The sequence below is a fragment of the Octodon degus genome, unplaced genomic scaffold (genome assembly GCF_000260255.1).
Source record: "Octodon degus isolate 3935 unplaced genomic scaffold, OctDeg1.0 scaffold00083, whole genome shotgun sequence".
Taxonomy (NCBI): domain Eukaryota; kingdom Metazoa; phylum Chordata; class Mammalia; order Rodentia; family Octodontidae; genus Octodon; species Octodon degus.
In genome coordinates this window covers 7880976-7894743 of record NW_004524659.1, presented here as the reverse complement: position 1 = coordinate 7894743, position 13768 = coordinate 7880976, and the positions used below count along the sequence as shown (strand labels likewise).

Below are 13768 nucleotides of genomic sequence, written 5' to 3'. Positions count from 1 at the left end.
GATCAGAGGCTGTAGCTGGGTAACAGGAAGCTGGGAGATGGATTTTTCTCAAATGGGAAGGGACTCAATTGATAGATGGACGGAGAACTTATGAGAGGGTGAAGGGAGAAAAAAAGCAATTATGATGTGCTATGTTCATACACCAGCTCCACACAAGGAATGTACACACTGTGTACTTCAAACATTTACAAATAAAAATGAAAATAAAAAAGAGGAAATTGTGAGTCTAAATAAATCTTTCCTCCTTTTAAGTTTATTATCTTGGGTGTTTTGTCACAGTAACAGAAGGCTGAGTAACTTTTGAGCTTTCCTCAGTGGATGCAAGGCCCTCCTCACCTCCCTTTGTATATTTCTTTGATTCTTTTGATGGGAATTCAGGAAAGAAAAGGGTTAAGCAAGAGATAGTTGTTGCCCTCTTTAGCCCACAATCCTGTTTCCCTCTGCCATCATTTTTTCAGGCATGAAATTTCTTTTTCTGCCTACTTGACTTTAGTTTCTTTCTCAGCACCAATCTCCTTATTTGAGGTGAATGGTACCCATTCATACATGAGTTTATGACCAGAAGGAGGAATGTTCTAGAGGCTGTCACACTGGGGGAGGGCAGTGCTAGAGAGCAGTGAAATGTGGGTGCTGCGGGGCTTGAGCAGCACCCCCCGTGGTCCTGCTGTTTATAATTCACATACATGGCTCTTCTCTTGAGTTGGCTCCGATCAAAGCCTAAGGCCTGCCTCAAGAGATGTTCCACGTTCTTCTCCTCTCCAACTTCCTAGGGTCAACACAGGCCCACTGCTTCATGAACAGCACCCCAGGGGCCAGCTGCTAGACCTCCCAGGCCTTCCCTTCCATTTTTCTACCCTTGAGCCTGGCATAACCTATCATCTGACCATTTGGTGACGTGGAGATACCCTGAAACCACAGATGGTAGCAAACTATGTATTATGTTTATTCCTATACATATATACTTATCATAAGCTTTAATTTATAAAGTAACATAGATTAACCAATGCCTAATCATAAAGTAGAACAACTGTAACAATGTATCGTAGTTCATATAATTTAAAACTTTTCAGTGTCTTCATTGTGGAATGCCTGTGGCCATCTGTGGTGTCTGTCAGCACCGTCGTGTCCCACCACAGCACGGGGTGCATTGCTGTGCCATCTCATGACCCTTTCACAGCTTAAAAGGACAAAGCCAAGGTTAAGCCCCACATGTCTGGTCATCCAGTTGATCAGCATCCCACTAAAGTTTTTTACTCTGGTCTTCTAGCCCCTCACATGAGGTCACCTCCACGAGCAAAGCTCAGAACCCCCTGGAATCACCTGCCATTCCCCAAGGATGGTTCTCACCTGGGCCACTGGGGGAGAGATAGTGCTCACTACCCAGCCAGGTGTGCCCTGAAGCCCATACTGCATCAACCCCAGCCACCTGTGGTGCCCTGCCCCTTTGGCTGCTCCCGGGTAGGCAGAGTGATGGGCAGAGGAGCTGCCTCCTATCACTCTGTTCTCTGCCTAGAGGCGGAGTGGTCTTAAACAGGAAGACCCAACATGTTACTCTGCTCCTTACATCCCCTCCCACCAAGCCATCATCTAGGGAAGCCCTCCCCGTCCTTCCCTGACCCCCATTCCTCAGGACTCTTTGCATCCTAGCGCAGGGAACTTCCATTGAACCATGTGCCATTGTCCCTCACTCAGGGCCTCTCTGCATCCCTGAGGACTCTTCAGGGGCTGGTCTGGACTCTCCACACTGTGTACTGACTGGCACATAGTAGGTGCTTGGTAAGGGTTGGCAGAACAAAATGTTGAAGTGAGGGTACAGGGGTGGGTGGGAAAAAAGAGACAGAGAAGGCAGGAGGGAAGAGGAGGCGACGAGAAGGGGGAGGCAGGGCTGCTGTAGAGCCAAGCTCCAGGCTCTGCCTGTTCTGATCGCCTGCTTTTGCCGCACTGTTCCCAGCGGGTGCCAACTCTGAATGCCTGTTTAAGTCACTCCACGAAGCTCAGCTTCTCAATCTGTTTTGTATTTGCAAGGGCCAGATCCATCTTCCTTTTTTAAAAGTCAAGCTTCTGAGAAAGTCATTTATATTCACAGTGATTCTCCTTTCAAATAGCTTCCTTGAATGGGATGTTTGGAGTTGTAGATCTTAGGGACCAGGCTAGGAGAGCCCGAGGGCCAGGCAGTGACTCTTTGATGGCACCATATTGCAAATGAAGGTGTGGGGACTTCTGGGCTGGGCAGGAGGTTGGGGCTGGAGGCTGTTTCCAGATAGATGGGATATGTGGTGGGGACCTGCAGCCTACCCATCGAAAGGTCAATTTCCAGAATGATGCCCCTGTAGACAGTGAGTCATTTTCCTGTGAGAAAGGAGAGCTGGTTCTCTAAGAACAGTGGCCAACTTCCATGTTTGTGTACACTGAGATTAGTGTTGTAACACCAACACTTTGGAATAGTCTATTCAGTTAAAAAGCGTGGTAGGTCTGATTGTACTGCCCAAAAGGTGTAATAAAGTCTCAAAAGCAAGTGGGAGAACAAGATTACATATATACCATTTATAGCTTCAAAATAAAACCCACATACACACAAAGGATATAAGGTTTAGGTCCTTTATTTACATATTTGTAAAGTACCTATTTAGAAAAAAGTCTGGAAGGAATTCTTCAATAATCCCAGTATGGAGTGGATTGAATTGGGGTGAGTTTCAAAGGAATCTCTAATTGTATTGTTTAAAGGGTTTTATTTTTTCCTGTGAGAATGATTCCTGTGTATTTGTATATAGAGTTTGAATTGGAAATTGATGTGGTTTACCCTGAGCTTTTTGTATTTTCATTATTATTCTTGGAGTGACCATGTTGAATGGCTTACCCAAAGTTTATTAGAGACAGCCTAAAAGGTTATCTGACAGATGCTTTATAGATAAATTATATGTGCAGTTCAGTTCAGTGGTCAGCAAATTTGTCTTAAAGGACCACTAGGAAGTGGCCTTAGGCCAAGAAGTCTGTGCTGGACCCACCCAACTTTGCTGTCATAGCATGAAAGCAGCCATAGGTCATGTGGGAATGAATAGGTGAGTCATGTTCCAATAAAACTTCATTTGCAGGAACAAGTGGCTGGCAGGTTGGGCCCAAAGGCCACAGTTTGTTGGTCCTTGGTTTAATTGATCATAGGACACAGATGGGTATGAAGATGGAAAAAAGGGGAGATAGAAAGGTGTTAAATATTTAATCAAAACTGTCATGTTGAAAGAACTGTGAAAGACCTCTAAAACTGAAAAATAAAATTGTTCTTCATGAGCACTGTCCTGTAGCCTCCTCCAGCTGGACCAGGGTGAGTATAGGGCTGCCTGAGACTGGGAAGAGGGTTCTGCAGAGGTGCTTCCTCCATGGTTCGGGGTAGAGCAGGTCCTCTGGAAGATGCTCCATGGTTCCAGAATCCCATGCAAGTTTCCAGGGGCCTGTGCTTGCCCACAGTTGGCATTCAGAAAGCCTTCTGGAAGTGACCAGGGCTCTGTTTGGCCTGCCCAGCCCTGGGGAGGCCCCAGATGTGGTCAGACTGGGGAGAGACCTGTGGTGGCTGAAGACTGGATGCCACCCCAAGAACCAGTGTCAGGAACTGCTGTCTCAGTCAGCTTCCTTGTGGTTCCTGTCCAAACAGGTGGCTTGGGGGCTGACGTTGAAGCTATGTGGGCTGCAGGACAGGAGGAGCCCATCAGCACATGGCTATGTAGGCCATGTTAATCAGTCACGTGGCTGGACATGGGCCATTCCTGGAAGGGAGTGAGCACACACGCCCCACAGGATGAGAGAAGTCAGAGGTACCCAGAGGGAGGGTATGGGACCTGAAAATGGACTAGGCAGGGGGACAGTCCTAACAGATGAGGACACCAGCATTTCCTCCCCTCTTCCTGAGGAACACTGTGCCTGGCTGGTGTCTCCAGAATTCAGGCGAGTAGGCAAGGTGAAGCCCCTGGGTTCGGGAAGGAAGAAGGGATGGGGTTATAGGGAGAAGAGAAGGGTTACCTCAGCAGCAAAGAAGTGACTGCAAAGTGAAAGGGACTGAGCCAGGAGGCTGGAAGTGTTGCAGGGCAGGTGTGAGGGAGGGACGCTGGAGGAGAGGTTGGAGAGAAGGAGGAGAGGGACATCAGAGATCTCACAGCAGAGGTGGAGACTGAGGTGTCCGCACAGGCAGCTGAGCTGAGGTTTGAAGACAGACTCACAGGTTGGTTTTTAGGTGATATTTCCCTTAAACGGGATGCCAAAGGCAGCCTGATAGGCTGGGCGCTGTGTGGCCACTGGCTTGGCAGGCGCACTTGTGCTCCTAGGACTGGTTGGGCCTTTTGTGTGGCACTGGGGATTAAATCCAGGGGGTTCACACTGAGCTGCATCACCATTTTTTAAAAAGATTATTATTTTTTAAGAGAGGGTCTTTCTTGCCTCCTGCTAAATTGCCCAAGGTGAGCTTGAACTTGTGATCCTCCCTGTCTCAGCCTCCCAGAGTTCTGGGATTACAGATGTGTTCCAGCACACGTGCTGGTTTGAATATACTGATGAGTGTAGCCAGCATCATCTCACCTCGAATAGTGAGGTTTGCCCACGGAGTTGCCATGAGGCTGCATCCCTTTGTGTCTAGCAGACAGACAGCAGTCAGCCCCAAGGGAGATCACCCAGGGACCCTTTCTCTGGGTCAGCTGTGGGCAGAGCAGTGATAGAAACAGTACAGGAGAAAAGCATAGTGCTGCCCCCAATGGAATTCCTTCCCTGCTGAGAGTCCAATCCAATCCAATCCAATCCAATCCAATCCAATCCAATCCAATCCAATCCAATCCAATCCAATCCAATCCAATCCAATCCAATCCATGGCCCTCAGGAGCCTGAGGCTGGCTCGCGCTGGCTCTGTTTGGTAACATTGCAGCAAACGGCCACCTTGTTTCTATTTTGGTTCCTGCCAGTGCCTCTTCTTTCCGCACCTTTTAAGAAGTGTTCTTTCCTTCTGGAAGGCTTGGGTGCCAAGCACCCCCAGCTCCTTCCCGTTTTGGTAAATTAGGGAACAAATGGTGCCAAGTCGTTCTCGACTCTGTTGCAAGATGATTCGTAACCAGCTTATTTTCTTTTCCTCCATTGAGTGAATGCATTAAAACTAAAATTAAATCATTACCGTAGCACAGACGACAATCCCCTCCATAATTACATCCTCTTAATTGGCATTCGAAGGCCTGGCTCGTTTTAGTACTCGCTTGAAAATGCCTCAGACACATTTATTTTTTTGTTTAGGTTTAAAGGTCAACAAGAATATCTTACCTTAATTTGACAAGTGTACAGGAAATAATGCAAGACTCATTTCTGTTCAGGTAATGCACCAAGAAATCTATAAATCAAGCTGGGGGAATATTAGATGATGCCGTATCGGAACCATCTGCCTTCATTCTCAGAAAAATCGATACTGCAAAGAAAGCGCCGAAGACGTAGTGATTTATGCCCTCGTGTCGGGAGAGAAATGTTGGCCATTTTTAGAGTCACTTCATATCATCCTGAAACAACAGGGCCTGTGGGGGAAGCAGGAGAGTGGGGCTTACTCTGCACAGGTCAGGGAGCACAACTGATGCCTGATTTTTGATAGTTTCTGCTCAAGAAGAGATGACCCGCAACTCTTCCTCCTGTGACCTCTCTGTTCTGGGACAGTGTACAAGAAGGCTGCCCGGAACGCAGGGATGGTGCGGAGGGAAATTAACTGAATTGCATCTGAGTGATTGTTGCCAGGGGCTAGAGGCTTTTCTTTCGGAGACTCTTGCCTTTCCATGCTGTGTGCGTGTTGCCTAATGCCCTGCTGCCTCTTTGAAGTCATCAAGTCACAGCCTCTGACATGCCCGGTATTGGGGCTGGATCCACAGATGTCTGAATGGGAGGGGGGGTGCCCTTGTGACTGTTTGAGGAGGGAGATTCGACCATTGGACAATCATAGAGAACCACTGACAGTTCTTCAGGGTGATGGAGAAGAGGAGGAACAGATTGGAGGGTGGGGGGGAGTGCCCAAGCGGGTGTTTCAGAGTCACTGGGGAGGGTAAGGAGGGTTTGTAAAGTCTGAGAAAGAATATTTAAGAATTGAAGAGATTTTCTTGGAGGAGCTCAGAATATAAATTTGTACTATAAAAGGGCCAGCGAGATAGCTCAGAGGACTATTTGCCTGCTTAGGCAAGCCCAGGAACCGGGGTTTGATCACCCGTACGGCATGCCACCCTGGTCCCGCCCCCACCCCTGGGCAGGTTGAGCCGGCTGCTGAGACTCAGCATGGTGACACACACCTGTAATCCCTGTGCTGGGGAGGCTGAAAACTTGGAGGATCACTACGAGTCTGAGCTGTGTAGTGAGACCCTGTACTGAATACATTTAAAAATATATATGTATTATAGAAAGCAAAGTTTTTCATTGCTTTCTGCAGAATTTTAAGTGAAAGAGATGTTGGGATTTTGAGATTCTGTGGTGACATGCTCATGGTAGGTATATTATGGACTGTCACCATGTATTTATGTTGCTATTTATGCTGAGTTCCCAGCACATGTCATCAGTGTAAATGTTTTCTGTTTGAAGGTGAAGTTCTATTTCGAGAAAAAGTTTGAGTTTTGCTCTTAAACAACAGAACTCAAAAACAGGATTGTGAACCTTGACAAACTTGTCTGTGCCGTGTCTTCTGCGTGAGCCTTTCCGAGAGTTGAAGTTGAGACTAAGATGACCGCTGGAAATGCCAGGGGCCTCCACCTGAGGATTATTTCCACCAGCACATGCATCTGCCCACCTCGGTCATGACTTGATGTGCCAGATAAGGAGGTCTGGCCTGCTGCGCCCCTCTCTGTCTGCTAGCTGCAGATGCAGAGGCGTCTGCAAACACGAGCGTCTGAACCCTCATTTCAGCTTCCTGTGATCCTTTTGGTTGCTGGAGATGATGCATGAGCCGCCTGTCAGGAATCGATGAACTTCTCTTGTAGAGCCGGAGTCCGCCTATCTTGAAGGGCTGGCAAATATTGGCACTGATGCCAACCCCCCACCTCGTGCCTTCAATAAGCTTGGACCAAGATCACATGAAACTGGTTCCCAAGCCTGTGCTTTCCTGCAAAGCACCTTTCTCTACTTCACATGAGGGAGATTAGCAAAGGGAAGACTCATCAGAATCCCAAACTCCTGTCACCCATCTGGACCAAAAAACTCTTTGAGGGGCTAGGGGGATAGCTCAGAGGTCTAAGTGCCTGCCTGGCAAGCACGAGGACCTGGGTTCGATCCCCGGTACTGCATGCGTGTTGCCCCGAACACCAAGGCAGCCACTGATATTGGGTGTGGTAGTGCATGCCTGTAATCCCAGCGCTGGGGAGGCTGAGATAGGTGGATCAAGAGTTTGAGCTTCAAAGTGAGACCTTGTACCAGAGAGAGAGGGGGGAAAGAGGAGAGAGGAAAGAGGACAGAAGAGAGAGGAGAGAGGACAGAAGAGAGAAATTTTTAAAAATCTTCTGATACCAAAGGGTGCAAATCCGTACCTTCTTGGGAAATGCTCGTGGATCCTGCTCTGAAGGCAGCTAGACCTTAACTTGGCAGAGAAACTGAGAGGGCAGCCGGCCTGGCAGACTTCTTTGTGACCTGCCAAGTGAGTGACTTGATGTAGGTGGCAGGCTTCACGTTTTGCAAAAGGTCATGTCTTTGGCTATTAATTGTGATGAATGATTGAGAAGAGAACCACACACAAGTACCAAGATAGAGGGCTGGGTATTTGGCTCAGTGGCATAGCTACATACCCTGGCAAGCAGGAGGTCCTGAGTTCAATTCCCAGTACCAAAACGAACAGACAAGTACCCAAATATGTGTGATCTGTGATTAAAGATGCAGTCACTAAGGAAACTGGGAAAGAGTTGGATAGGAGGGATAATTTCTGATATTCTATAACAAACAGGATAACTATGGGTATAACTAATTGTATATTTGAAACTAGGTAATGGAAAAGATTTTGATTATTCCCAATACAAGGAAATGATAAATATCTGAGGTGTTGGATGTTTTGCATGTTGTTTACATCTCTTGAAACATCACACTGAACCCTGTAAAGATGTACAATCATAGCATCAGTTAAAAATTTAAAAATCTTCTTTTGAGGGCTGGGAAAGGAGCTCAGTGGCATATGTGCCTGCCTGGCAAGCTCAAGGTCCTTGAGTTCAATCCCTGGTCCCACACACAAAAAAAAAATCCTTTTTAGAAAAACAGACCTTGCTTTCTTAAGCTTTGGAGACTACCAATAGAATTGATTATGTCTCTGAACTGGAGTCAAATTTCTTCCAAGTAAATGAGTTGAATTGGAAAATGGTATTAGACTTCCATGATGGGTATTCCAGCAATGCCAAATTCAAGACACGGATTGTTGTGTGTGTGTGTGTGTGTGTGTGTGTGTGTATCTGGGTGTATGAACACAGGAGAAAACCTTATAAATATTTTCAAAATATACTCTACCGTTCTCTGCCAACCATCAGCTTCTAGCAATTTTGCCAACTTTTTAAGAGACTTCAACCTTGCTAGCAAAGTAATTAATTATGCAAAGAGAGAGAAAGAAGGAAACAAAACAAAACAACGAAACTAACAAAACTCAGACAAACGCAATTAAGCACACAGCACCAATGTGCGAATGCCTTGCTGTCTTCCTGACTGTGGGGTTGAATCCCGGTGAGTTCACATAGCACACTGGCCTCTTCTGATCCAAACCAAACCCGACAGAGGTTTAGGGGGAGAAGGTTGCTGTAAGTTTAATCATTAGAGGGAAGTCCAGGAGCGTTGAACTTTGCAAATTCATCTTTTTGATGGCGTTTGGCGTTCTCTGTAGATATGATTAAAGTAGCCCTGCAGACACAGGCTTTCTCATGAAGGCCCACCAGGGTGCTGGGCAGGACACAGCTCAGCAGAGGTAGCCCGAGGCCAGCACTGGCGGCTGGGACTGTGCCAAGGTTGGGTTGCTCACCCTCCCGTCCTGAGGCAGTATGTGAGGGCCAGTTCCCTGGAAGCCTTTTCCACGAATGTCGCATTTTTCTGTGCCCATGAGACATTTCCTGGAGACCTCCTTGGAAGCGTCCCCGGCTCCCATTTCTCACAGTCATTCAGGCAGGTCCTGCCAACTCCAGGGTGATGGAGTGACCTGAGAGGAAGCGCTATGGGGAGCTCTGTTCATCTTCCCCATAGCATCGGCTGACATGATGGCGTACTCCCTAGGGGCTGGTCACTGCTCCAAGAGTGTCACCTTGCTACTCCTGCAGTCTCATAACAACCCTGAGGGGTAGCCACAGAGGTCATTCCCCTTATTTTGCAGATTGAGTGACTGAGGCACAGAGAGGGTAAGTAACGTGCTGCAGGTGGTGACACAGCTAGTGAACGGGGAGCCAGGGTTGCCCCCTCTCTACCCCACCTCCACCCCAGGCATCTTTGTATATCCGTGTTCTGTCTCCCTTTCCACACATGTGCACTGAGCAGCCAGGGCCCCTGAGGTTCTGCATGTGAACCCAAATAGGGAGGGCCTCACACATTTCCGTGTGTCTCAGTAGCTGCATCAGAAAAGCTCATGGCCAGTAAGTGGGCCCTGGACACACTGGTGACACAGCATCAGTACACACAACGTGAGGCTTGCACCATCAAAATAAAGCACCAGTTTTCTCACGAGAATGTAGATTCAGATTTCCACTTTGTGGCTGAGATTTCTCACCTGCCCTCTAATGGTGGCTTCTTTCCTGCTTATAGCCTTGCCCATATGCTCAGGGCAAGTCAGAAAGTCAGATAATGTCCTGTCTTGCTCCTGCCTCACTCAGAGTCAAAGCCAGAGACTTTACAGGGGACCCTATGGCTGGCCCCTGTCGCTCTCTGATCCTATCTCCTTTTTTTCTCTTTTATATTTGCCTCTCTCCAGACACACCAGGTATCAAGACCATCCCTGCCCCAGGGCCTTTGCATGGGCTCTTCTCCATGTATGTGCGTGGTCCGATGTCACCTTCACAGTGAAGACTCCATCTACTTAGGTCTTGTTAGGTTCATGTCCAAAGCCTCATGCTGGGGCCGGGGAGATGGCTCAGTGGAATAAGCGCTTCCCTGGCAAGCGCAAGGGCCTGAGTTCAATCCCCGGTTCCGCAAAAAAAAAAAAGCAAACCCAAAGCCTCATGCACTTTGAAATGGGGCTTTTTTTGGAGGCAGCTGAATCTACAGTGTGTAATTTATTCATAGTGCAATGCTGGGATTAAGGGTGTGAGTACTACACCTGCGCTAGGATGGGTACCCTGTACACAGCAGAAAGGACAGAGAGAGGCTTGTCTCCCCCCTCATGCCGCCTTTGGTGTCTCCTACTGCCATGTGGTTTGTGCCTCTGCCATGTGCCACCCTGCCTTGGAGCTAGTCCAGTTACAGGCCAAAAGCTCTACAAATTGTGAACTAAATAAACCTCTTCTCCCTTGACTTGTGGGTGTTGGATATTTTGTCTCAGCAATGAGAAAAGTAACTAAGTAAGTAACCCCAACCCCTTCACAGTGCTGTTTTTCTCTCCTCCGTAGTACTGATCACCTTCTGTTACATATAATTTCCTAATTTATTGTGTTTGTTGTATTATCTGTGTTTTCTTCTGGCTGAAATATAATTCTATGAGTGCAGGATCTTTGTTTTGTTCTCAGGAAGATCTTGGTTTCCTAGAGGAGTACAAGGCACGCAATAGCACTTATTAAATATTTCTACATGGGGGGTTAACCTGCGGGTGAAAAGGGGAAGTGACAAGAAGGAGGACAGGAGGTTTTTAACCATTGCTAATCAGTTCTTTAAGCTGCATGGTGAGTGCACTGATCATTATGTATATATTTTATTATATGTTAGAAGTCTGTGTATATATGCGTATTTACATATATAGTGTATGGGGAATGTTTCATAATAAACCTTTAAACATCAAGCAGAATCAGAGGGGCTTAGCTCAGTGGCAGAGAACTTACCTAGTGTGTGTACAGCTCTTGGTTCCATCCCAGCACTGCCAAAAGACATTAAAAGAAAAAAAGTCAAGTAGGGTTAGGAAGTAAATTGTATGTATGATTTATAGAAACGAGAAAATCCACCCTCTAAATGCGTTGCTTTGTTTTCATGTATAACAGGTGGGGAATCCCTTGTGAAAAGTATTTGGCCCCAGATGTGGTCTGAATTTCTGAATTTTTTCCTAGTTTGGAATATTTGCATATATGTAATGAGATATCTTGAGGCTGAGACTGTCACACAAAGTTCTCCTTCCTTCCTTCCTTCCTTCCTTCCTTCCTTCCTTCCTTCCTTCCTTCCTTCCTTTCTCTCTTTGTTTGTTTCTTTTTTTAATAATAAAATTTTGGGCTGGCCAAATAGCTCAGCAGATTAAAGTGCCTGCAAATAGGCACAGGGGCTGGGGTTTGATCCCTGGGCCTGCCATGCCAGCCCTGCCCCTGGGGCATGCTGAGCTGAGACAGCAATTGAGGCTGGGCGTGGTGCTGCGCACCTGTAATCCCAGCTCTTGGGAGGCTATAAACAGGTCACTACAACTCTGATCTAGTAGTGAGACCCTGAACACCCTGTAGACCCTTCCCTAAAATGCAGAAAAAAAAAATTCTATTTTTCCCAAATGTACATGTGGTTGAACCTATTCATCATGCATCTTTACCAGCAGCAGGGGCATCTCCACCCTTGGTATTTGTGGTATAAATAACTTGAGCTCTGTGCTTTGTGACCAGCTTGATTAGCCCTTTACCAAGAAGCTCCTGAAGGGCTTCTCTGGTCAGTGATCCACGGATCTTCAGTCTCTCAGAGACCACAGCAGGTGTCATAAGCTTATAGTTGGGAACTTCCTTACAGAGTTGGTCTTAAGTAGCTTTATCAAGCAGAACCAGGTTGTTGAGCTTGTCCCGAACTTTGCCTTTGGACCACTTCCTCTTTTTGGCCTTGCCCCGAGATTTGTTCACTGGGTCTTTGTCTTTCTTGGCTGACTTTCCGGCATCTTTCTTCTTCTTGTGGTCTTTGGACAGCATCGTGGAGCCCAGAGAGCAGCAACTACCATGCAGGCCCGTCAAGATGTCAGACAGAAAGCTCACTTGCTTGCTTGCTTGCTTGATTTCTCTCTCTTTCTTTCTTTCTTTCTTTCTTTCTTTCTTTCTTTCTTTCTTTCTTTCTTTCTTTCTTTCTTTCTCTCTTTCCCTTGCCAGTCAGAAGCTTGTGCTGTTGAGCTATTTCCCCAGCCCCCTCCGTTATGTTTTATATACACCTTATATCCCTAGCTTGAAAGTGATCTTATACAGCGCTTTCATTAATTATGTACATGAAATAGTTTCATGGTGTGAGCTTTTCCACTTGAGGAGTCCATTCAGCAGTCAGGAAGTATCAGATTTTGGAGCATTCCTGACTCTGGACTTTTCAGTTAGGGATATTCAACCTGTATCTGGTTTCAGGGGTTAATACAGCATGACGGGGAAGAGATGGTGGGGCAAGGGTGTTGTCAGCCAGGCAGCTTGGAAGTGCGGGGTCAAAGACATGTGGTGAGCTCCAAGCTGACACTAACAAATAGCTGCCTAAATAAGGTGCTGGGGAAAAGGAGGAATGAGGTAACAGGCGGGCCTCGGACTTCCCAGGCCAGCTATGAGAGCAGGGTTCTTGGGGTGGTGTCTGACCGCTCTTGACAGAGGCATTCCATCAGTTTGACAGACAGAGAATGAAAAATATTCCTTTCTGCATCACCAAGGCTTAGAAAAGGGCTAAAGTTGGCACCTGGATAAACACGTCACTTGGAGGAATCCTGGGCCAAGAGGCACCGAGGCAGGACAGAATCAGCTATGACACTCACTTTGACCTCATAAGATTTGTTTTCTGGACTTGTTTGTCATCACTTTCCATTGGTGTATGGACCCCTGGAGAAATAAGAATCTCAGTCATGGCAGAGCTCTGACTCTGCGCAGGGCAGGGGCATCTGTGGATGAGGTGAGCTGGCCACTGTTGAGTCTCGTGGCCAGGCAGTCACACCTGGTCCCCACACATGCCAGGCAACTTCCTAGACACCGATCGATGCTTCTGGTAAGCAGGATTCCTTCTAAGGAGCGACCATTGATCAGAGCAGACGGAAAACAAGTGGCTTTGATTGGGACGAGTGAATATTCATTTAGAAATGTCAATAAGCAAGCGGAGATTATGCCTGCAGTTACTTACCTGGCAGGATTGATTCCCCACCTACAGGGGACCAAGGAGCCAGAGACCCTCAGTAGAGTGAAGAGTGAGGACCAGAGACTGCCTGGAACCATGAGGGTAGACACGTTTTCCTGCCACCCACACACCCTCCCTCCAGTTCTGGGGATATTGACTGAAGCTGGGGCAAGACAGTGCTTTAGAGTTTGTGTGGGTATCCTGCTTGGTGCCTGTGTCTTGAGGTGGGTCTCTCTCCACAGTGACTACCAAGCCTGGGGGCATCTGTGTGCAAGAATAGGGGTGAAAGGCCCCCAAACATATAGTTGCTGGAAGAGGACAGTCGGTGAGCCTGCCCCCTGCTGGGAGAGGGGCTTCAACACTATCTGGCTGAAGGGGACGCCAGTCTCCAGCAGAAGCTCTTAGCCCTCACTCTCTCAGTGCATCCCACCTGTGGCTGAATCGGTGGGCACAGGGGAGGCTGTGAGACTTGGGACCAGGATCTTGCACGATGATGTCTCTTTGCTTTGAGAAGGATGAGTCATGGGATGAATGCATCCACTTTGTCCTGAGAGCGCTGTCCCTGGCTGTGAGATGTCCTGAA

At 47.4% G+C, this 13768-nt stretch overlaps 1 protein-coding gene and 1 pseudogene across 1 annotated transcript in view; one reads left to right on the top strand and one right to left on the bottom strand.

Moving 5' to 3' along the window:
* The window catches only part of Chst8 (carbohydrate sulfotransferase 8), a 134072-nt gene that overhangs the window by 36282 nt on the left and 84022 nt on the right, over positions 1 to 13768 (top strand). The gene's annotated exons all lie outside the window — the stretch shown is intronic.
* Positions 11646 to 12023, bottom strand: LOC105742927 (annotated as a pseudogene).